Source organism: Manis pentadactyla, chromosome 2, assembly GCF_030020395.1.
Source record: "Manis pentadactyla isolate mManPen7 chromosome 2, mManPen7.hap1, whole genome shotgun sequence".
NCBI lineage: Eukaryota > Metazoa > Chordata > Mammalia > Pholidota > Manidae > Manis > Manis pentadactyla.
In genome coordinates, this window is record NC_080020.1 from 183,453,187 (window position 1) to 183,477,725 (window position 24,539).

At 35.5% G+C, this 24,539-nt stretch overlaps 1 long non-coding RNA gene across 1 annotated transcript in view; it reads right to left on the bottom strand.

The window, feature by feature from the left end:
* Positions 1–382: 382 nt before the first annotated feature.
* Positions 383–24,539, bottom strand: part of LOC130682585 (uncharacterized) — a 31,444-nt gene continuing 7,287 nt past the window's right edge. Inside the window, exon 3 of the long non-coding RNA XR_008995833.1 lies at positions 383–512. This is a non-coding gene — a long non-coding RNA (uncharacterized LOC130682585). The remainder of the gene's footprint in view (positions 513–24,539) is intronic.

Sequence of the window (24,539 nt, forward strand, 5' to 3'; positions counted from 1 at the left end):
ATACAAGTGTACCAAATCAACATGTTACACACCTTAAACTTAACAATATTATATTTCAATTTTATCTCAATTTAAAAAAGGAAAAATTTTTTATAATTCAGCAAACTTATTTGGTATGACATAAATAACACAGAGACTGATCATAACCAGATGTTTCACAAATAAAATATTATACAGTCACTCCTAAAACTAGTGGAAAAGGTTGACCTCCTTACTTGTTGCATTCAGTTTTTATCTGCTATCATTTCAGTTGTCCAGGTAAGTCAGTTAAAGTAGAAAAAAGTTTTATAAACCAAAAACAACACAAAAAGAAAAATAAGGCATGATCATAAACAAGATGTTTTGGCAAAATGAGTTATTTCACTTTAAGCACTTACATTTTCGGTGGTTCTCACAATAAACATGATAAAGCGAAAAAGATGGATGATGTAGGCAGAGTGATTTAAGATGTGGTTGAGAAGTTGGACACACCTGGGACTGAATCCTTGTTCTTCCACTGAGCAACTGTCACCCTGGCAAAAGAAAATTGTTTAACTTCCTTAAATCTGTTTGCTCAGCTCTAAGCTGGGGCTAGTAATACCTTTCTCATGTTGCTACTGTGAGGACAAAGTGCAGAATATATGCTTAATAAAAGGTAGCTGTTTTGTTGTAACTGTTAACAGAGAAACTTTGCTATGTAGTTCTTTGCCATCTTAAATTAATTTTTGTATTTATGTCTCCCCTTGAGCTTCTTCAAAACACTTTTATATGCATCATTTCATTTGAATCTCATAACTTCTATGCTAAATATAAAAGACATAACGCCATTCGGAAACCACGATCAATGTGTTGCCTCATTCACCCAAGTCTGGTAAAGTCAGGACCAGAATCTTCATCTTATCCTTACCTTCAAGGACAACCCTCCAATTTGTTCTCACACAGTAACCAGAGGCAGATCTTAAAAGCACCACCTGATCATCTTGCCTGCCTTCTTGTCCTCTTCCCCAAACCCACCTTCTCCTTCTCCTCTTAAATTTCTAGTTTGGGATTGATCCAGAAGAGGAAAGCCCTGACTTGCTCAACTGTGTGAAAGCCTACAGTTCTGCAACCTCAGTCCAGAGAAACACCAGAAAGAAGGAAAGAACAGGTGAACAGTGACCTAACTAAACCACAAGTGAATGTTTAAGAGCTTTCTCCTGTTTCCTTACTTCTACTTAACTCTCATTATGCTTTGAAAGGGAAAGCAAAATATTGGGAATTATTTAGGCAAAAATATTTTTATTCCTTTCCTTCTCAAAAATTGTTGTGGGCAGAAAGTATGAGAAAATATATAGAAATACACAAGGCATTGCAAATATGGATCAAATACCCTAACATCAATTTGCTGTAAGTCAATGATTCCTCAACTTTCTCTGAGTTGGAGTATTATCCTTTAAGAGTTTCATGATTTTTTAAAAATTAAATTCAACTAAAATCAATTTGAATAACTCTGACACCTCTTTAACTGATACTGCAAGACCATCTCTGCTCTATACTGAAGTAAAAAACCTAAGTTGTTTTTAAAAGATTTAATCACAAAAATTAAAGAAATGTTTTAATTGTTTGTGAGTAAGGCATTATGAGAATAACATTTATCAGGTCACTTTTATCCACAGAAGAAGCAGGTAGGCATCTGTATTATGGGATACACTGCTCTGTTGAGGGGGAATTTCTTCTCAAAATCCATCTCCACCTCTCCTCCTAACTCTATCATTAATACCTTATATTTCATTATTAAAGGTTAATTCCTTTAGGGAGGCAAAATTGTGTAGTACCAGCTTTTATCAAAACAAAGAGGTATCGACTGTAAGATGCACTGCTATCTTAGGTGCCACTAAGAAAGAAAATACAATGCCAATTGTAGACACCATCAGTTGTAAAAGGCATCCTAATTTCAGAAACATTAAAATATTTAAAAAGTCTGTCCTAAACTTAAGAGCATGGATTTTTTTTTTAATTTTATTAAGGTATTATTGATGTACACTCTTATGAAGGTTTCACATGAAAAAACAATGTAGTTACTGCATTTACCCATATTATCAAGTCCCCACCCATACCCCAATGCAGTCACTGTCCATCAGTGTAGTAAGATAAGAGCATGGATCTTGATATCAAACACATCTGGATGGACATGCTGATTCTGCCATTTGATACATGGATTGCCATGGGGAAGTTACCTGACTTCTTGAGCCTCTACCCTCTCCTCTGTTGAATTAAAATATTAATTTAATTCCCTGGTTAGCAAGAATTACCCAAAATAAGGTATAAAAAGTGCTGAGTGCAGAGCCCAGCCCTTGGGGCTCCAAACTGAAAACTATTACTGGTTTTAAGAAATTAGCAACCCAAGTAATTACAACTGGGGAGAGTAGCATATTAAGTCCGCACTGCTTATGATGCTAAACTTTCCCTGAGCTTGTGAGATCTGAGATAAAACAGATCTCCACAGACTGAAGTATTTGACAAGAGGTTTGTGTGCGGAGGTGGAGAAAAGATCGGAATTGGGAATCTGCTTGGGAAAGTGAGGTCTGGCGATGGCGGAGTGCTGGATCTAAAAGGTGAAGTCTGAGGACACCAAAAGCAAATGTTACTGTCTTCATTGCCCAGGATTGTTTCTGGCTTCAGTTTGGTTCTAACACCACGAATACAGTCATATCCTTGACAACAGTGTGGGGAGTGACAACTAATGGGTATGGACATTCTAAGGTGATAAAATTAGATTCTAATAATGATCATACAACTCTGCAAAAATACTAAAAACCATTGAATTATACACGTTAAATGGGTGAATTTTATGGTATGGACTTATACCTCCATAAAGATGTTTCTATTAAGAAAAGAATACATTCCTATGTCCTGCTATTTTGATGTCTGGAACTAAACTTTGAAAAAAATTCACTTTACTTTTTAAAACAGTAAAAACAATTGGATACTTAGAAACAAAAGTATCAACTTTACCTTAAATTATGCTTAAGTCAATAAAATTCACAAAGGTCAGTTAAGGTTTTCACTTTATTCTCATCCAATACATGTAAAAACAGCCAATTTCAAAAATAAGTCTCCAATTTTGGGCTAATGGGATATCTCTAAATTTGGGATAATCAGGGTTAATGAATTAGCCTCTGTCATGAGCCAGCATGCATTGTGCAGTGGAAATGCAAAGGAGCTTTTCATATTCAGGGGTGATATTCAAAATATTTAAAAACTGGATGAAATTAGGCACTGAGTAATCAGAATGGATACTTCTTTGGTGTTTCCCTTTGTCTTTTTATGTTCTCCAAGTTCTTACACTGAACATATATTACTTTTGTAATTAAGAAAAATATTAAAAATGTTTCCATATGTATTTTATATCCATTGAGCCTCATAGTAATCGTGTGACACATAACACCTCATTTTATAGAACTGAGGGTCCTCCTATTTGACAGGTAGCAAGAATTGGAGCTTGGGTTTTCATCTAGGCCATTTGACTCTAAATCTTATGCTCCGCCTTCACATTACGATGCTCAGTTCTTGGAGCTTTCTTACGTGATGACTCATACAAGCACATTCAGGGCTATCCTTATGTTATCTATGCAGCAGAGCACTACCCACTCCTTTGTACCTGTCTGTCATTCTATAGAAACCAGTTTTCCAATTAAAATAGTCACTGTTCTGGAAGTGGCACCAAAGACTTAAAGCAATTAATCTCCTACAACAAATTCCTGCAGCTTTATTCACTTGAGTAGCCATTATTTCAAAGCAGTACACTATGTACCACTCTCAGATTTTAAGCTTCCCGGATTCTCTCCTGGACTCTGTCATCTTTATCTGTATCTCATTTCCACTCCTATCAGTTTTTCATAGTATGTGTTTTTCTGTGACCTTTTTCTTAAAAGCTTCTTCTTGTTTCCTAACAGGCCCTATTCCACTGTGAAAAAGCAAAGGAAATTGTGGGAAAGTAGAGCTATGGAGCTAAATGTGACTAAAAGCTCTGCTGGAAACTGAAAATCTAACCCATTACCTCATTACATCACAGATGGGCTCGGAAGGCTGCTGCTGTTGGTTTTCTGGGCAAGGAAAGAGTTCTCAGTCAACTGAAAGCCTTTCCCCTAGGATTTACTGAATACTGTTTTATTCTTTGATTTTCATACAAATTGTGCAGCATCAGGGAAATGTTCTGAACAAGTGACATTTTCCATATCAAGAAAACCTGGAGTGGAAGCTCTATACCCATTTTGTGAGGTACCTGTGGAAGTTCTGGGTTAAGCCAAAGTCTTCTGGATTTTGTGTACATTAACCAGATGAAACTCTACTTTCATCCTTCAGAGCTGAGCTGGGTCATTCTGGGCCCAGTGATGATAGTTTCCAGGTGTTTGTTTCTGTATTCTGCTTTTTAAAAATACTGCATATCTTCACCCAGAAAAGAGGATGCTGAACATCTAAGCAATGTGAATGAGATATGCCTGGATAGGCAGCCCTGTTGTAGGCCACAGGCACCATAAAGTAAGACTCGGCACTTCTACACTTCTCAAGAAGAACAAATTCAATTCCTCAAGGCATTTTTAAAAAAGTAAGTTTTATTATAGATTTTATGGACCAAAGCATGAAAGGGTTGTATCAAGGACCACATGGCAAACTTCAATAGAAACTACTATTAAAGATCTCAGCTCTCCCCACAAAGTTCCCCTTGGTTACCTCTTCACCCTTTTATTTTGTCCACACATAGGCTCCAAGTTTTCCCTGGTTCTGGATCTCATTACATTGTCCCATGGCCCTGCTCTCATCTACCTCTTGCAAAAATAAATAAATAAAAATTTTCTAATGCAGAACAATTTAATAAACTCTTAACCTTGCATCCTCACAGCCAGCACTCTGTTCAGCAAAGAACTTCCTTTGCCGTCAATTGAGTACTATAAATTGCAAGTTATTTTTCTCAGAACACAAATAATTTTTCCCCTTGTCACAATAATGCTGACCATCACTAGTTATTAAGGAAATGCAACTCAAAACTACAGTATCACCTTACACCTGTAAGAATGGCCATCATAAAAAAAGATAAGAAATAACAAATGCTGGTGAGACCATGGAGAAAAGGGAAACTGCACTGTTGGTGGGAATGTAAGTTGGTACAGCCATAATGGAAAACAGCATGGAGGTTCCTCAAAAACTTAAAAACAGAACTTTTAAATGATCTAGCATTTCTACTTCTGGGTATATATCCAAAGGAAACTATCAGTATCTGAGAGAAATATCTGTACCCCCATGTTAACTGAAGCATTATTTCCATGGACACCCAAGTGTCCATTGACAAATGAACAGTCAGAGAAATTATGAGATAGATAGATGCACATACACAATAGAAAACTATTCAGCCATAAAAAAGAAGGAAATCTTGCCATTTTCAACAACACAGATAAACCCTGAGGCCATTACACTAAATGAAGTAAGTCAGAGGAAGACAAATACTGTATTATCTCACTTATATGTGGAATCCCTCCCAAGTTCCTGGTGTCTATAAATGACTCCATTATCCACTCAGTTGCCTGAACTAGAAAACTGAATAACATCCTTGACACTCCCTCTTCCATACACAGCACCCATTCCATCAATCATCACACCCAATGCAATCTAACTCAGGAATCTTCCACATCTCTCCACCTGTACTTCTCCTCCCTTAACTCAGGGAACCCCATCACTCACTAGAACACTCTAATAGCCTTCTCCTTGCTTCCCTACTCTGCTTTTCTTTCCATTCTCCCCCTCAGCCAGAATGAGCTTTTAAAAACAGAAATCTGATCGTTTTGTGCTATTGCTTCCCAAAGCTCTTAAGTTAAAGTCCATACTCCTTAAGACAATTTACAAGGCTTCTCTAATGTGCACTCTACACTCCAGAGTTAATACACTTTTTTTTCAGTTCTTCAAGAGAGCCACTGTCTCTTTCACAAACAGGCTTTTACACATCCATATGTCCCATTTCCTACTTCCTGACTTTTGCTTTGCTAACATTCAGAAGTCTTTCTTGACTCCCTTCTCCCAACACACACACCTAGTTTTCATGATGCATCATAATTACTTATGTAACTATCCATTTTTCCACTAAAATACACAGCCAATGAGGGCAGGTACTCTGCCTATTTTTGCAGTTATATCCAGCACATAGTACACACAGTTACCAGGGTGTAGAAATTCAAAAACTATTTGAAGTATAATAAATAAAAAAATTAATGTGTCACTCCTTTGCACTAGCAGTAATACCAGTATCCTAAGCCTACTTTATTTGCATGCATTGTAAGCTAACTACTGAATCCAAAACAAGTATTCTAGCTCTGTTTTCTTTTTTTAAACTTGTCTTTCAGCAGGGGATCTCTTTTTTCAAGTGAAATATGTGTTAGAGCCCAATTTATATAAAATAGACAAAAACAGAGCTGCTCATATTGAAACTTGGGTGGGTAATCCCATCTACTCACCTCTTCAGACCCTAAGGTCAGAACATAGTTTGAAACTTAATAGGACACTCAGAACTTAGTTTGAAAACCACTGATCAAAGCAGTCCTAATGCTGCTAGATAGAAATGTTCATATCACCTGAGATTTTAAAATCTTTTAAGAAGCATCCACTACTAATAGGAAGGGTGATTATCTAAAGAAACAGGGAATTTAACATGAGACCATCAAGCAATTCCATTTCAGCTTTCCTGATGACGCTTTTCTAATCTGGAATGAAAGAGTAAAAATATTCTTTCAAAGATTTAGAGACTCAAGTACTTCAGGGCATAGATTGAACACATTTTACCAAGAACCTTGACATCTGGAGTTGGTTTAGAGCAAGTTAAAACATAAGAGGACGCACCCTTTGCTTTGGTTGGAGCCTGAAGTCAATCATATGTTTAAAGTTCTAATCCTCATACAGTCACACTTTTCTTCATGTTGCTGATACTCAGCACTGAAGTCTAGAATTCCTTCCATTAGAAAATTTTTCTCATGAAATACTGTTTTCTGCCAAAGGGAACCAACTTGCTCCAGATAGAACAGCATTTAGAAAAGCATAAGAAAGACATCTGTCAATAGGAAATCACACAATGAAATGCCTCTTAGGCAGATGACTTACAATTTGAAGAGGTTAAGAACAAAGTCTAGTCAAGGGCCCACACAACACACAAGGTAAGGTTGTGTCACATACTACTATCAGAGAGCCATAAACACTTAGTGTACCAGTGGACCTTTGCCTTAAAACCATCAGGAAATGATTTTCTCTAGATTTCTTGGGGAAAAATGGGTAATAACACTTTCATGCCTATAAACACTGTTTGTTTTGCCTGGAGGCAAAGTATGAATAAAATTCTGAGTATCTTAGCAATTATATGATTGAGAAATATGGAACAAATTTTAATAGACAAAAGTACAATAACAATAAATTATTTTCTTTCATTGACTACAACATTATGAAGGAAACAAGAAAAAGAATCTATGCAATAATAGTTATATTTGGGTGCTAGGACCATTGGTAAGAGGCTACATATAACTTTGCTTATGTTTATCACATTATTGACATAATGTCAACATATTGTACTATAAAAATTTATTCTTTGCTGAGGCAGGTGAAGTAAACAGGCCATTTTCTTAATAGTACAGTCAACACAGAAGTACTTAAGAGATACTCAATTCAATTCCTAGCTCAAGAGCTTACAATTTACCTTTAGCTTTAGTCTCAGAAACAGGCAAGTAAATGAAAAACTGCAACAGGGTGTTGCAATAGTGGTAAACAACAGGAAAGCATGGGAAAGGAACACCTCACTCAGCAAGAGTTCTCAGGAAAGCTTCTAGACAGAGGAGGTGATACCTAGACTGAGTCTTAAAGGATGAATAAGATAGAAAGGAGTGAAAAGGGGAAAGGGTTGAGGAATGAAATGGAAGAAAGAATTCTAGATGAGGAAAGCAGCATATACAAGGAAAGGAGCTGCGTTTTCAGCTGTGTCATAGGTTAGAGCATAAAGTGTTTCTGGAGGGGAGCAGAGACAAGAGATGAGCTAGAAAAGTAGGTAGGTCCATGGCCATGAAGGACAGGAAAGTGTAAAGCTACAGAGTGTGAATATCAGTCCTTAAGTTACAGGGAATCATTAGGGGAAATAAGCAGAGAAATAATGTAATCAGATAAACAATTTGGAAAGAATTTATTAGTAGCAGCATGGTGTCAAAGTATAATTTTCAAAAAGTTAAAATCATGAGTCTCATATAGAGTGGACACTGGTCAAAGATTTTAACTCATTAAATAATGAGGGAACCAGTAATTTATTAAGCTAGTTCTAAGAGACTTGAGGGATGGAGGTTTATATAGGCTATCAGGAGAGGGCTCAGAATGAGCTTTTTATTCTTTTAAGTTAAGAGAGTGATGTGGTTAGTGTTAGAGCAATAAAATCTTGGATCACCTCTTCTATGGGACAGAACTGTTTGCATCTCTACCAGGCAAAAATCTACAGGTTAACATATAACCGCTCAGAGTGTGCAGCCTTTAATTTCTAAATTCCAATAATACAGTGAATGGAAAGAAGTAGTGAGAGAAACTAATTTGAGTGGTAAAAGTTGGGGATTACGAGGAAGTTGTGTGTTTTATCTCTTCATTTGTCTTCTTTAATGTTTCTTTAATAAAACTTTATGCTTTTCTCTATAAAGGTTTTGTACTTATATTTTTAGATTTATTCCTAGATACTTGGTATCATTGATGCTGTTTAAGTGGTATATTTGGAAATTATGTTGCTGCTGGTGGATAAAAATGCAATTATTTTTGTCTATTAATTTTGTAATCAACAACTGGCTATAATTTCTCATTAATTTTGATAATTTGCCTATTTGAGAGATTTTGTATGTGGATGGTCATCTATCGTCTGTGAATAATGAGATCTTTGCTCCTGTCTAACCATGCATATACTTTTATTTCTTTTATTCTTGCTTGTTGAGTTAGCTAGGTTCTCTAGTACAATGTTAAATAAAAGTAGTAATAGTAGCTATTATCTTTTTCTATATTATAGGGAATATTTTCAATGTTTTATCATAAAATATGTTTGCTATAAACTGTGGTAGATATTTTTAGCAAATCAGGAAGTTTCCCTCTATTCTTAATTTAAAAATTGTTAATAGCCAAAATATGGAAACAACCTAAGTGTCCATCAACAGATTAATGAACAAATATGGTATGTGTGTGTGTACACACACACACACAGACACACACACAAATGGAGTATTATTCAGTCATAAGAAAGAATGAAATCTTGTCATTTGCAACAAAATATATAGATGGTGGCAACATTAAGTGATACAAGTCAGACAAAGACAAATACCTTATAATCTCACTTACATGTGGAATCTAAAAAAACAGAAAGGTAAGCTCATAGACACAGAGGACGGATTGATGGCTGGGAAGTACACAAAATGGGTGAAGGAAGTCAAAATGTACAAACTTCCAGTTATAAAATAAATAAGTCATGGGGATGTAATGTATAGCATGGTGACTATAGTTAATAATACTGTTTTGAAAGTTTGAAAGTTGCTATGACAGAGTAAATCAAAAGTTCTCATCACAAGAAAAAATGTTCTATAACTAGTATGGTGATGATGCTAACTAGATTTATTGTGGTGATCATTTTGCAATATATACAAATATTGAATCATTATGCTGTATACCTAAAACTAATTAATGTTGTATGTTAATTATACCTCAATTTTAAAAAAGAATCCCTATCAAGAATGTATGCTAAATTTTATATTTCACCTCTTTTGAGATGGTATGATTTTTTGTCTTTAATGTATTAATCCATTTCATTTATTAGTTATCTAATGTTAACCTGACTTTGAATTCCTGGAGTAATTCCACCCTGGTAACAATTTATTAATTTTCCATACACTTCAGAATTTGACTTGCTAATATCCTGTCTGTATTTTTTGTACCAATGTTCATAAGTGAGATTAGCTTAAAATATTAAAATTATACTAACTTCATAAAGCAAGCTATGGAGCATTCCCTCTTTTTTGTCTTTGGATTAGTTTGTGAAAGACTGGAACTGGTCTTTAGGAACTACTGTAAATTGGAGGAGACCCCTAGTTGGATCCTGGACAGGAAAACAGACATTAATGCAAAAACTTGTGAGAGTCAAATATTCTCAAAATTAGTTAGTACTATTTTATCAAAGTTAACTTCTTGTATTTGACTAATTGTATTATAGTAACATTAAAATTTTAACAATAGGAGAAGCTGGGTGAAAGGCATATGGGAACCCCTGGTACCATTTTAGACTTACTATTCAGTAAGTCTAAAGTTATTTCAAAATAAAAATGTTTAAGTGGGAGAGAAAGAGGCTGAATGAAAAGGATGAGCAAACATTGACAATCACTGAAGCTGAGTGGTGGATACACTGTTCATTTTATGATTCTACTTTTCTGCATGATTAAAAATTATTACAATAAAAATTTTAGGAAGGAAAACTACCACAGCAAAAATATTTTACTTTGTGGAACAATTTTAAACAACTGATATATTTCCTTTAAAAAATGTTTGGACTATTATTTTCCATTTCCTCTTGAAGAACTATTGATGTTCTCTGTTTCTAGGAATTTATCCATTTCTCTAAATTTTCCAATTCATAGCCTTTAAGTAGTTCATAACCCTCGCCCTCCTTATTAACCGTTTAATTATATGCATCAACTGTTATATTCTCTCTTTTGTTCTAATATTTATATGTAAAAGGCTTTCCTAAGAAAGAATTTTTGGACTTGTTAATTCTCTTTTGTATCTTTTCCTATTATATTGATTTCTTCTGTTATCTTTACCATTTCCACTCTTTTTTAATTTTTTTTTCTAACTTAACTCATTGTGAGACTTTCACATTTCCTAATAAAAGCATTTAAAGATGTAATTACTCACTAGACTCTACTTTATCTGTATTGAATCTATCTTGATTTATAGCATTTTTGTTGTCACACATTTAAGTATTTTCTAATTTCCACCATAATTTATTCTTTGATCCACAAGTTATTTAGAAGAGGGTATCTTAATTTCCACATATGGGTTTTTCTAGTTAACCTTTTGTTATTGATTTCTAACTTAACTGTATTTGGTCATGAACTGTGGTCTGTATGACTTCAACCTTTTGAAAATTGTTGGTATTTGCTGTCTAACTCAGCATGTGGTCAATTTTCAAAAATACTCCATGTTGGTTGAAAGGTGTGTGTTCTGTAGTTGTCAGGTGCAGTATTCTGTATATTCAGTCGATTAAAGCCAGTTTATTGAGTTATTCTAATCTTCTGTCTCCTTACTGCTTTTGTCAGCTTGATCTAAGTACTTAAAAATTTAGAGAACTCACATCTTCCTGGAAAACTGAACCTTTTATCCTCATGAAATAATTCTTTTTAAAGCTTCCTGTCTTAAGGACTATTTTGACTAATACTAACTAATATAGTAACACCAACTTTCTTTTGGTTAGTATCTGCATGGTACAATTTTTTCACACTCTTATTCTCAATTTTTCTGAATCCTTATGTTTTAAATGTGACTGAAATAAACAGAATATAGCTGAATTCTTTAAAACAGAATATATGTATATACACTCACAACATCTGTAAATCATTGCCTTCTAAGGTGGGTATTTAGTCTATTTTTATTTTAATTCACAATATATTTGAATTTAACTCTACCACCTTATTTTGTGTTTTTTGTATGTCTTGAACCTTCAATGTTTCTTTTTTTTTCTCTGTTCTCATCTACTTTTGTGTTGATTATTTTTCTCTTTCCACTTTTTTCCTTTTTAGTTAAGAAGTTACACACCCTTTTGGTGACTATGCTAGGAATTTTAACTTGGATACTTAATATGTTTACCAGTGTCCCAAATAATAAAAAGGACAGTAGAACACTTCAACTCTGATCATTCCTCTCCCAACTTACATGTTATAGATGGTTGTGTATTTTATTTCTAGCTAGTATTTTTTAACTTCCTAAAAGATAATCAGTATTACCATTGTTCTTTTTAGTCAATATTCATTTACAATCAACCACATATTTATCACATTCCTTGCTCATTCCTTTATTCATCTCTAACATTTCATCTGTGTTCACTTTCTTCCTGCCTAGAAAGCAGCCCTTAGAGTTTCCTTTGGTGAGGATCTATTTGGTGGCAAACTCTCAGTTTTTATTTGCTTATTTGAAGCTGTCTGACTTTTCCATTGTTCTGAAAGATAATATACAAATTTTGGTTGACAGTGATTTTCTTTTAGCACACTGAAGATTTCAAAATTTTTCCTAGCTTCCATAGTTGTAAAGAAGTCTAATCATTGTCCAGTTGAATACAATCTGTCTTTTCTTTCTTTGGCTGTTTTTAAATTTTCTCTTTGTTTATGGTGATGGTATTCTGCAGTTCTACTATCAGTGTAAATTTCCTTTTATGTACCCTTATTGGGATTGTTGGGCTTTTTAAATCTGTGGTTTATGTCTTGGAAATTCTCAACCATTATCCTTTTAATTATTGCTTTTACCCCTTCCTTCCTCTGTCAACCTACAATTCTAGTTAGATGATTGTTACATTTCTTATAATATCTCAATGATTTATAACCTCTTTTTCATATTTTTCGTCTCGTGGGGCTATATTATATTTAAAAATTTGGATCTATCATTCCTAATCCATTCTCTAGTTGTGACTATTCTATTAAATCCACCCACTGTGTTTTTAACTTGAAATATCACATTTTAAACTTAGTTCTTTGGAGGTTTTTTTTTTCAAATCTGCTGGGTCATGTTCTACAAATATTTTCAATCCCTTATTTCTTTAGATATATTTAACATTTTAACAGTTATTTTACATTCTGAGCCTAGTAATTTCAATAGCTAATGTTTTGCAGTCTGATCCTATTGTTTGTTGTTTCTGCTGGACCTACCCCTGGTACACTATTTCCTTTTGTATTTTGTGATTTTGACCATAAACTCATATTTCTTTATAATTTATTGATTGGAATTCTTTGAGGCCTGTGCTGAAGATGGGTACCTCCAGAACAGATTTGTGTTAGTTTCTGCTAGGTGCCTAGGAACCATACATTAAGATTTACTTTAAACTTAATTCTTGACTTGCACTTTTTGGTCTCTAAGGTAAAGTGTGCATTTGGGCTGCAAGCCTTGTGTGAATGAATGCCAGCTGTATTATTAATTCTCAGGGGATACATTTTTTTCTCTCCCTCCATTTTGAGTCAATTCTCAAGACAGGCGATTTTCCTCAATGTTCTGGGGGCAGAGGAAAGGCAGTCGGGATTTTAACTTGTAGTTCATCCTTACACAAAAAGGGTTGTCTTTTGGGGACCTGCTTTAAGCAAAGATGGAGGGGTCTATACTTAAACTTCTCACTTTGTACACACTTGATCATTGCATTCATTCATTTGGCAAATGCCCTCAAGGCAAAAGTTTCTCTAGGTTCTGCTTATTTCCTGGGTTCCCACTTGCATTTAGTTTTTGGCTTCTAAATATTCCTTACTTTGCTGTCAGCATAATGTATTTCAAAATATTTAAAAAATACTTTGTCAACTATTTTTAGTTGCTTTCAGTGAGAGGATTATTCAGGGTATCTAGTCTGTCATATTGCCAGAAATGGGAGTCCCTCTCCCTCTGTCTACAGGTGAGAGTTGATCTCAAAGATTCCTTCTTGGGTCCTCCTCTTTCCTCACTCTACATGCTCTCTCCCCTGACAATGTTATTCATTCCCACTACTTTGGGGCTTCTTACCAAAGGAACTGCACCTCTGTCTCAATTTCCTATGGCTGCTGAAACCACTTTATCACAAATTTGATGTTTTAAAACACACATTTATTTTCTTACAGTTCTGGAGTCCACTGGGATAGAATCAAGTTGTCAGCAAGGCTGATTTCTCCTGGAGGCTGTAGGGTAGAATCCCTTCCTTGCTTCTTCCAGTTTCTGGAGGCTTCCTGCATTCCTTGATTGTGACCCCATCCTTGCACACGCCAACATCTTACTTTCAGCATTATATCTCCTATTCCATCTTTTGTAGTCAAATCTCCTTTTGCCCCCCTCTTATAAGGACACTTGTGATTATATTTAAGGTCTACCTGTATACTCCAAGATAATTTCCCTAGTGCAAGGATCCCTAACTTAATCACATCTACAAAGTCCCTTCAGCCATATAAGGTAACATTCACAGATTCCAGCGATTAGAATCTAGATATCTCTGGGGAACATTATTCAGCCTACTACCATTTTCAATCTTGATACCCAGACTCAAATTTCCAGTTTCTTTCTCAACATCTCCTACTACATGTTCCCCAGGCACTTCAACCTCATTTTATCTAAAACTGAACTATATTTACCAGCACAGTTAGTGACATAATCATCCCCCAAAGCATTCAATTTCAAAGTCCTTTACTCTTTACATCAAACTGTTCATGAGTTCTGTCTAGTCTACCTCCAAAAGGTCTCTCAAATCTGGTTCTTTTCTTTAACCCAACCCACTACTTTTCAGACCTTGTTACCCACTGTAATTCTGACCTAACTGAACTCCTGTTTTTCTCCCACCTAAAATTACCCTGTTGTTTTGAATTATCTTTCTAAAACCCACATGACTATGTTACTTTCTTATTAAAATCTCCTCAATAGTTCTGCCTTTGTCTACTCATTAAAATCTAAAATCATTCAAGGCCCTTTGCATTCTGGCTACAGTATATGTGACCAGCCTCATTGCTGCCATGCCTTACCAAATACCGTTATTTTCTAGCCATCAAAACTATACCCTGTTTCCTGAACAAACTATGACACTCCACTTCTATTCCTTCTGCCTTACGAATGGATTTCAACCTAAAAAAAACTGAAGAACATGAAAAGGAGAATCTTATTCATGTTCTCAGGAAAATGAAACTTAAAGCCTGAGACTGATTTCCCACAAATGTCTGATTTACAGAAAACCAAAACTTATCCCTTGGCCAATGAACAACCTCCAAGAATCTCTCCCCATCCTCAAGCCAATGAACTTGCTACTTGAGCTTTAGCTAAACTCCTGCCTATTTTCCCTTCTTGCCCATAAACAGTCTGCTCCAAACCTGCAACGGAGTCATGTAACTTGTTACAGTTTGTGTGATCCCAGTTGTAATTCTTCTGCTATTCCTGAATAAACTGAATTTTTGGTAATTTGATCTTGTCTCAGTTTACCTCTTTATTTAGGTTGACAGCATGGAAAATCTTTTCTTATCACCATCCTAGAAAATTCTTTCCAACCCTTCAAGAACCAGTTAACCTTGTAATTTCTCTGAAAAGTATTATAGGACTTTGCCACACAGTCAGGATTAAGGCTCTGTTAATGCTTTAGGTACTGATTCAACTATTTAACAATATTTATTGAGAGTCAAATATGATGAACACAAATGGAAAGCATTGGGTATGAAATGGTGAGCAAAATGTAAATAGATCTTTCTCTCACATGGCTCATAGTCTATAGCAGGATATAGACAAGTAAACAAGCAGATACATCTACCAGGTAAGTGGTCTGATAGGAAAAGCATGGGATGATGTAGGAATAGACAGGAAGGGAAGTAAGTCCAGATGTGTAGGATCATCAGGAGATGAAAGTTAATCTGAGACCAAGCCATAAGTAAGAATTGATGAGGGGAAGGAGGGAGTTAGAGAAAGTGTTCTATCATAATAGCACACTGTGGTCTGAGTGTTTGTACCACACCCCTTCACATTCTTATGTTGAAATCCTAACCCCCAAAAATGATTGTGATAGTCTGTGAAGCCTTTGGGAAGTAATTTGGGATTAGTGCTGTTATAAAACAGATCCCACAGAGTTCCCTAGCCTTTTCCACCATGACAGGATACAAGGAGAAATCTGCGACCCTGAAGAATGCCCTCACCTGAACATGCTGGCACACTGACCTGGGACTTCCATCCTCCAGAATTTAGAGTAATACATTTCTGTTGTTTACAAACCACCCACTCTATGGGATTTTTTACAGCAGCAGATGGACTAAGACACAACATATATAAAATCTAGATATAAAAGAAAACATAGTGTAGCCACAGAACTGAAAAAAGATCTGCAAGGAACATAGACAATGGAGTAGGGGTTGCTGAAAGATGAGGATGGGGTATGAGCAGTAGTCAGACCATGCAGAGCCCTGAAGACCATATTCAGAATCCGGTCCTTATTCTAAGAGCAAAGGAGAGCCATTGAAAAGTTTTAGGCATGCAAGTGATAAAATCCAATAAATGTTTTAAAAGATTATTCTGGTTGCAGCAAGGGTAATGGATGTAAATGGAGCAAGCATATCAATTAGGAAGTTATTGCAAAAAGCCATGTGAGAGTTCACAAAAAGCTGAGCCAAGGCAGTGGCAGTGTGGATAACAAAAATAAGATGCATTTTTGAAAAATATGTAGGACATTATGACAAAGAGAGTCAAAGATGCTACTCAAGTGACTAGTTTGGGCTACTGAGAGGATAATGGAGCCAGTCCCTGAAAAAGAGATACAGAAAGAGAGTGAGGCACTGGGGCATCAGTTCAGTTTTAGAAGGTTTCAGAGCCATGCTTTTTGTGCCCTGCTTTCTACCTCACTGGCTCATGTCTGATTTCCATGCAGCTGTGGGGAATAGGTCCCTGTACTCTGATGGTATCCCACCTCTGTTTTTCTGCCTCACAGCTTTCTCCAGTGCTGGGGAAGTCCATTCAACCTGGGAAGTCCAGCCCCCCAAAGTGCCTCAAGTTACCATTTCCTGGGAGCAAGCAATGGGTGCTGGGAGCTGATGGATAATGCCCCAGCCTCCCTTCCTTCAGAGAGACAATTCTCAGTCACAGAGACAGCAATTACCAGTCTAATCCCACAATGATTACCAGTAATGTATCCATTATTGGCTTTTCTTCCTTCTCTGTCTTACTATTGCTGTTACCTCATTTCCGCTTCCTGGAATTAATGTTCCCAAATAAATGTCATGCATCTAAGCCTTTGTCTTAGGCTCTACTTGAGGCAAGTAAGGGAGAATCCAAACTGAGATAAATGTCTGTAAGACTTCAAAGTGAAAATCCAAATTAGACCTTCAGGAGGAGAGATTTGGAGTAGAAGCATAAATTTGTGTTTTCTTCCCAAAGGAGGCTGAAAACATAGAAGTAGATGAAATCATCCAGTGAGAAGAGAATAGGGCCTATGAGAGAAACTTGAGGAATAGTAACATTTCAGGCATGGGCAGAAGAAGAGACAAGGATACTGACAAAGAGATGATCAGAGAGAGAGGAGAACCAAGAGGGTTTGCATGGAAATATGCAGAAGAGGAAGTTTCAAGGAAGAGAGAGTGGTCAATAGTGTTAAATGCTAAGAAGTCAAAGAAAACTATGAGAAGTAGTCATCAGATTTAGCAACTTTGTAACCTAGCTTCAGTTTCATAAGGCTTTTAGAATTACTTTCTCACTAAGTTACAAATGACAAATGACTTGTGACATGGTGAGAAAGTAATTCTAAAAGCCCTATGAAACTGAAGCTAGATTACAAAGAGTTGGGGGTTTGTGAGTATGAAGCAAGAGTATGAAGAGAGTGAATATGGGCACTCTTTTAAGAAGTTTGGTTTTAAGGAGGAAGAGAACGATAAGGAGCTAGAAGGCTGAATGAGGTAGGTGTGTGTGTGTGTGTGTGTGTGTGTGTGTGTGTGTATGAAGATGGAAGAGACAGGCTTGAACCTGTCCAGACTGTTTAGGTTCATATGAAGAAGGTAGGAAGAGAAACAAGTTGAAAATAGGGGAAAAGTGAGGAACAATGAAGATAAGGGATTTCTGAAGAAAAGAGGAAAGACTGAATTCCAGGGAGATGGATTAGATTCAGTCTGAAGGAGGGACCAATCTTCCACTGAAACAATAACATGGTTACTTGTTTATTTAAAAGATGATAGAGGTAGGTAATTCCAAAACATGCCTGCATACTTCTTTTACACTAATTTGCCTTTATCTGAAAAATTTTAATTGATTTTTAACCACTTGATAAATATATATGCTCATCAACTAATTTACTTGATGTTGCCATGGTATTAATTTTGGAGTCCTTCAGATGTTACATGGGTATTTGCTTGATTTTCATGGTCTGTGAATAACATGTGTTTCTCAGGTAAGAGAGAGAAGGGAAGCACCATTAAATTTCACTCTTAGCACTCTGGAACTATGTAACCTCATATCTGCCTTTTTTAGGGGAAGTCAACAACTCATTTACTGCTTTGTGTGGTCTGTTCCTCATTTATAAACGGGTCCTGACATAAGAGGTATTTATGAGTAGCTTGTAAAGAAAAAAGCCAAAGTTTTAAATGATCCTCTTAGAGGATACTTCTTTATCAGCTGGCTGCAGCTTCTTAAAATACCAGTACAACTAAATTCTAACTGAAGATAATTTGATTTTTCTGATAAATGTCCCTGAAACAAGTAAATGCTTCAGTGCTCTAAAGACCTTCAAACTATGATCAAAATTAGGGCCATCTGTCCATACACTATCATTGCAGATTCAGTGGGTAGAAATTTCCTTGAATCTTAAAGTTTTCCTTATTGCTGTGTTCTCTTTCTTTTTCCCTTCTCCAGCATCTCATCCTCTTCCCATCTCTGCCCCTAATTTTATATCAGTAAATATTCATAGCTCACAGTAGCCTTCATCTTTAGCAGACTTTGTGGGCAAATCATTTGGTGCTACTCTACAGGTTCTTCTTGTAGCTTATTCCCTGAACAGCTGTTTTTTCAACTGCCTTCTACAAGGGATCCAACCAGCTTTTGCTTACAATGAAAATGTCTTCCTTTGATGTCTTAGGGTAGTTTTTTTTTTCAATATAAGTGAACAATGCCTTTGCAAGAGCATTATCTAATTCAGATGCATATGGATCTGCATCATCTATACCTTTCTCCCATAAAATCAAAAGGTTTTCTACTTTACTTCTAGTACCAGTCAATGTAAGAGCAGCTTCAGTTTTCCTGTCACCTATGATGAGAGTTATGGGCAGTTGTATGGTGAGATTTGGGCAGTACTGGGACAGTCATATTTGCAATAATAAAGGTCATAAAAGCAGGGGTCTAAAGTGAAGCTATTGTGAGTCAGGAGCCATCTGTAGCCTTCTATCAGTGTTTATTGTGAGGATTAAGAGCATAAGGTGCTTTAAAAACTGCAAAACCTCATACAAATGGAGGAATTACTGTAATCCAAGCCTATATAATATATACAAAAACACACAAACCCAAACAGCACTAATACATTGCTCATACAGGTCTGTGTAGTTAGAATGTGAAGCATTTATTTTCCAAAAAATCACAGGCTTCTTCTTGCTGAGTTAAAGAAGCATTTTGGTCATCACAGAAAAGTAACACCAAATGAACAAACCTAGTTATGCCTAGAAGAAGAGACATTCTCCCTCTGGCTTCTTCCCATGCCCTCCTCCATCCATATACATCACCCACTGTCTGTGTCCCAGGCCTTTTGCAGGGCTCACCGTCTACTACTCAGGAATGATACCTCTCACGTTGGAGTTTTCAGGCTTGAGAAATTCTGACAGACACCCATGAAAGCACAAAACAGCATTGTACCATTTAAATCTGAACTAGTTTTCCACCTCAGTGATGGACTGTTGAATAAAAAAGTTTTCCCCTCCCAAAAGCTTTCAAAGGATCAGCATTCCCTTTATTTAAGTACAAAAGAAAGAAAAATCCAACTAACTTGTTATGAACAGAACAATTTGAAATTCTAGCCACATTCTGAAAAAATTTAAGAGATAATTTTTCCACAAGACCCCCCTATTAATGCCTTGTGTAACTTTCGGGAAAGCTCCAGGCAGTAGAATGCTTCAGAAATTCAATCTGGGTTTTGCTGTCACCACCTGTAGTGCTGAAGTGTCAAATCGGCTCTGAGAAACAAAGACTCAGAGCAATTGCCAAGGCATTTCTCCCTTAAATTTCCAAAAATTAACAAAACATGGGGATGTCGGGTACATTCAGATGTATTAATTTAATGTTGTTTATTGAGTCCCAACCACAACTACATATGTTGCCCCTTTCTTTTAGCTGCCCATGACTTGCTCCTAGTGCTTCATACATCACTAGAACAGCAACTACAAAAACCACAGGAATTTTCCTTAGAACAAACATGATCACTAATAGTCCTCATAATTCTCTGTGAGAGCCAAAATAAGGAAAACTATAAAAGTTACATGAAATTTGTTTCCCTTCAGTCCTACCATGATTCATATCCATGCTTATTTCCTTAACTAGTTACTCAAAGGATTGTTTTAGTTTTTTTGAGTCTTCATCAAAGACTAAAGAATCGATCTGACTTTGGTGTGATGCTTCAGAGTTTACAGAACACCTTTGCGTTCATGATTTCCTTTCATCTGCGCAACTGTTGGGTATTATTGTAGATGATGAAACTGAATCTCCAAGAATTCAACCAACACAGCGAGGAAGTAATGTCTCTCAAAACTAGATCATCTGACTTCTTCACCGACGCATGTTTTCTTACGTAGATGAATACAAAGATAATAGGACATAGGGGATGACAATATAAGAAATGTTCAACTATAAAGAATATAGAAAGATAAAAAAGTGAAAGGATCAGAGAAAAGACAATCCTGATTTTTATACAAACACATCACTGTTTATAATTTTTTTTAATTATAATCTATTTTTCTTCTAATAGGCCTAATGTTGTTACAAATTGAAGAAAATAAACAAAACCATTTTAACAAATGTGTGTTTCCATTGGTTTATTTGTGGTGTTGTTAACACTGGAACTGCTTGTAGGCTATCTTCTCACACATAGTAATTATTATTTGCTGACGGCAAAGCTCTGTGGATGCCACTAAAGTGTCAGTGACATAAAGAAAAGCCTGTTTAAATGATCTGCAAAGCAGGGCCCCAGCTGTAACTTTGCCCTGGCAGAGTCTGTCAAGTAAATAGCATGATCTTTTCAAACACAGCCATATCATTTTATTCCTGGCATTTGTAATTTGTTAAACTCTCACTGTGCATGTCTTTCTTCCTAATAACAATGGCAAATGGCCAATCTCTATATTTATCTCTTGCATGCACATTATTTCCATGTACATTTTATCAAGTTTCTATATTTGAAGGATATATATATGAATATACATATATACATATATATAGCTTCTATATTTGAAGGAGATATATACATATACATATATATTAATGTACTAGCTGCAAATTCTAAACAGCATTCTGTGACTGGGATGATATAACCGATAACTCAGTGATGTAACACTCAAAAATGCCAAATAAAACAATTTCGTTTGAGATGCTATAAAAGTAACCCAACATCTGTGCAACACAGAGAAGACAAGTAGTGATTTTACAGCATCATACTATGTTGATGGACAGTGACTGTGAACGGGTATGTGGGGGGGACTTGGTGAAGGGGGGAGCCTAGTAAACATAATGTCCTTCATGTAATTGTAGTTTAATGATATCAAAATAAAACTAATTTTTAAAAAAAGTAACCCAAAATCAACTGCTGAACCTGCTTAAAAGAAAAACAACAAAACAAAACAGAGCCCCAAGAGCATCTGTCCGGGATCTTAGCCATTGTCTACCAACTTATTTGTACCTTAGTAGATATGTCAATATACAACAGCTTTCTAATTTAGAAACAATGGGTGGGTTTTCAGTAACTTCTATTTTATCTATAACTTAGAGATTACATGCTAAAACAGGAGCCATCTCACATCACTGCCAACACTAATCTTTAATATAAACTCCTTCAGGCATGACTTTTCTCTCCATACAATCTCAGACTATGATGAAATCTTGAAGGTTGTTGATATCAACTATTCTTCCCAAATAATTCAGTGTGTCTCTTAAGAACTGGGGTTCTGACTGTGTTGTATACTTGAAACCAATGTAAGATTATATATCAAATATCCTGGGGTTCTGGAAATAGATTGCCTGGGCCTGAACTCAGGCTTTCAAAAAAATACTATAAGATAATATTTAATCATTTGGAAATGCATCTGTGTGATACCACGCAAGCTTTTAGACCCTCTAAGCTTCTGTTTCATTTGCTGAATGGAGTAAAATAGAATACCCCTCCTTGGATTGCCATGAATAAGTGAGATAACACATGGCTCAGTACATGCACACAGCAAGTGCTAAAGAAATGTGAGCTTTTTAGATTCCCCAACAATTGTTAAAGTATTAGCCAATAAAATAAACAATCTCAAATACATCTAAGTCAAACATAATCTGCAGCTTGATTCCTTTGACAGTGTTGTAGGACTATAGCTTTCCTGGTTCCAGACCCTAAGCTTTATTAATGAAGCCCAAGATCCCAATACTTTTTTTGGCAGCCAAAGCACACTGATGCTGACAACTTCAAAGCTCCCACATGTAGAGGTTATGTATTTGGTATTCTGAATCTGAGAGCTGGTCTTTAGTCTATTTGTATTAAATATTATATAATCAAATACATAGGTAAATAGTTATATAATTTGAGAATACCTTTCTGAGTAGGACATGAAAGGCAAAAATTAAGTAACTGATAGATTTAACACAATCTGTCATTTTGACAAAAAATGAAAATCTTTGTGTCAAAAAAATAAAGTTCACAAAGACAGATGACAAACATGGAAGAAATATTTTGCCATATGTATTTCAAAAAGGGTTAATGTGTTTAATTTATAAAAGCCCTTAAGAAACATTAAGACACACATGATATTTTAAAAGACATGAACATAGATGCTCCAAAACAAGAAATGAAAATGGTCACTAATATTAAAAGAAAAGCAAAATAAAGCAAGACTCTAATTTGTACTTATAAAATTGACTTTTGAAAATAATAATATCCAATGGTGAAGCAGTAGGGAAATGGGCCAAGATTCTCATATACTGCCAGAAGTTTATCAGAAAGAAATAATTATAACATTTTCCCAAAAATAATGTCATAAAAATATTCATGATAATCTTAAAGAAAAAGTGGGGCTGTGAGACAAGCATTCTAATTGCCTAAGTATAGCATACTGGTTAAATAAATAATAGTACAGCCATGTAATTGAGAGAATAATATTTAATGATTTGGAAAAATGTGTATGATTTGTAAGCAAAAATATGTTTAGAGAAACAGTAGTACAACATTATCCTGAGAGAAAATTGATTAAATAAATTATGATATATTAAAAAAATACTACAAGATAATATTTAATGATTTGGAAATGCTAATGATTTTTAACTGATAAAATGTTTAGGGTACAGTAATAAATTACTATCCTAATTATATTTTGACAAAAAATAGACTGTAAAGTAGAGAATAACTTTCTCAATATTTGGCAATGAGCAAACATTACTTTTGTAATAAAAAAAATGTTTAATGTTATCTTGTTAGATTTCACTATTGTTCCAGGTTGCAGTAGGATCCTGCTAAACAATGTTTTCCTTCAGTAAATTTGATAACCATGCTTTCAATAAAATGGTAATAAAAATGTAGAATGGATCATCATCAAGGGGAGAACTTTACATTAAAAGCAAAAGCAAAAACAAGAAGAAAAAAATAACCTTCCTTCCTCTGAAGTAATTCATTAATAAGTATCCTTTGTGTATGCTCATTTCATAAACTTATAATTCACGGCTTTACAATCACATTTAGTGAAAATTTCTCAATCTTGTCCAACAATATCACATCTTAATGAAATACTTTGCTGAAGCTCAGATATACATTCAGCCACATTTCCCTGATGCGTTACAGGCATACCTCATTCTAATATACGTCACTTTATTGCACCACACAGATAATGCATTTTTTCACTAAGTGAAGGTTTGTGGTACCCCTGCACTGAGCAAGTATATTGGCGCCATTTTCCCAACAGCATTTGCTTACTTTGTGTCTCTGTGTCACATTTTGGTAATTCTTATATTTCAAACTCTTTCATTATTATTATTATATTTGTTATGGTGATCTGTGATCAGTGACCTTTGATGTTACTACTGTACCTATCATGGGGCTCCATGACCATGCCCACGATAAGACAGCAAGCTGGATCAATAAACGTGTGTGTTTTCATTGCTCCACTGACTGGCTATTCTCCATCTCTCTCCCTCTCCTTGGGCTTCCCCATTCTGAGACACAAGAACACTGAAATTAGGTCAATCGATAACCATATAACAACCTCTAAGTGCCACATGTTTTCTCACTTTAAATCAAAAGCTAGAAATGGTTAAGTTTAGGGAAGAAGGCATGTCAAAAGTCGAGACTGGCTCAAAGCTAGGCCTCTTGCACCAAAACAGTTTGCCAAGTTGTGAATATAAAGGAAAAGTTCTTGAAGGAAATTAAAAGTACTAATCCCATGAGCATACAAATAATAAGTAAAATAGCCTAAATCTACCCTGCCTGTGCTCTACAGATATAACAATAAAGCCTGGGTGATAGTACATCTGTTTACCACATGGTTTGCTGAATATTTTAAGCCCACTGTTGAGACCTACTCCTCAGCAAAAAAATTCCTGTCAAAATAATACTGCTCATTGACAATGTACCTGGTCACCCAATGGCTCTG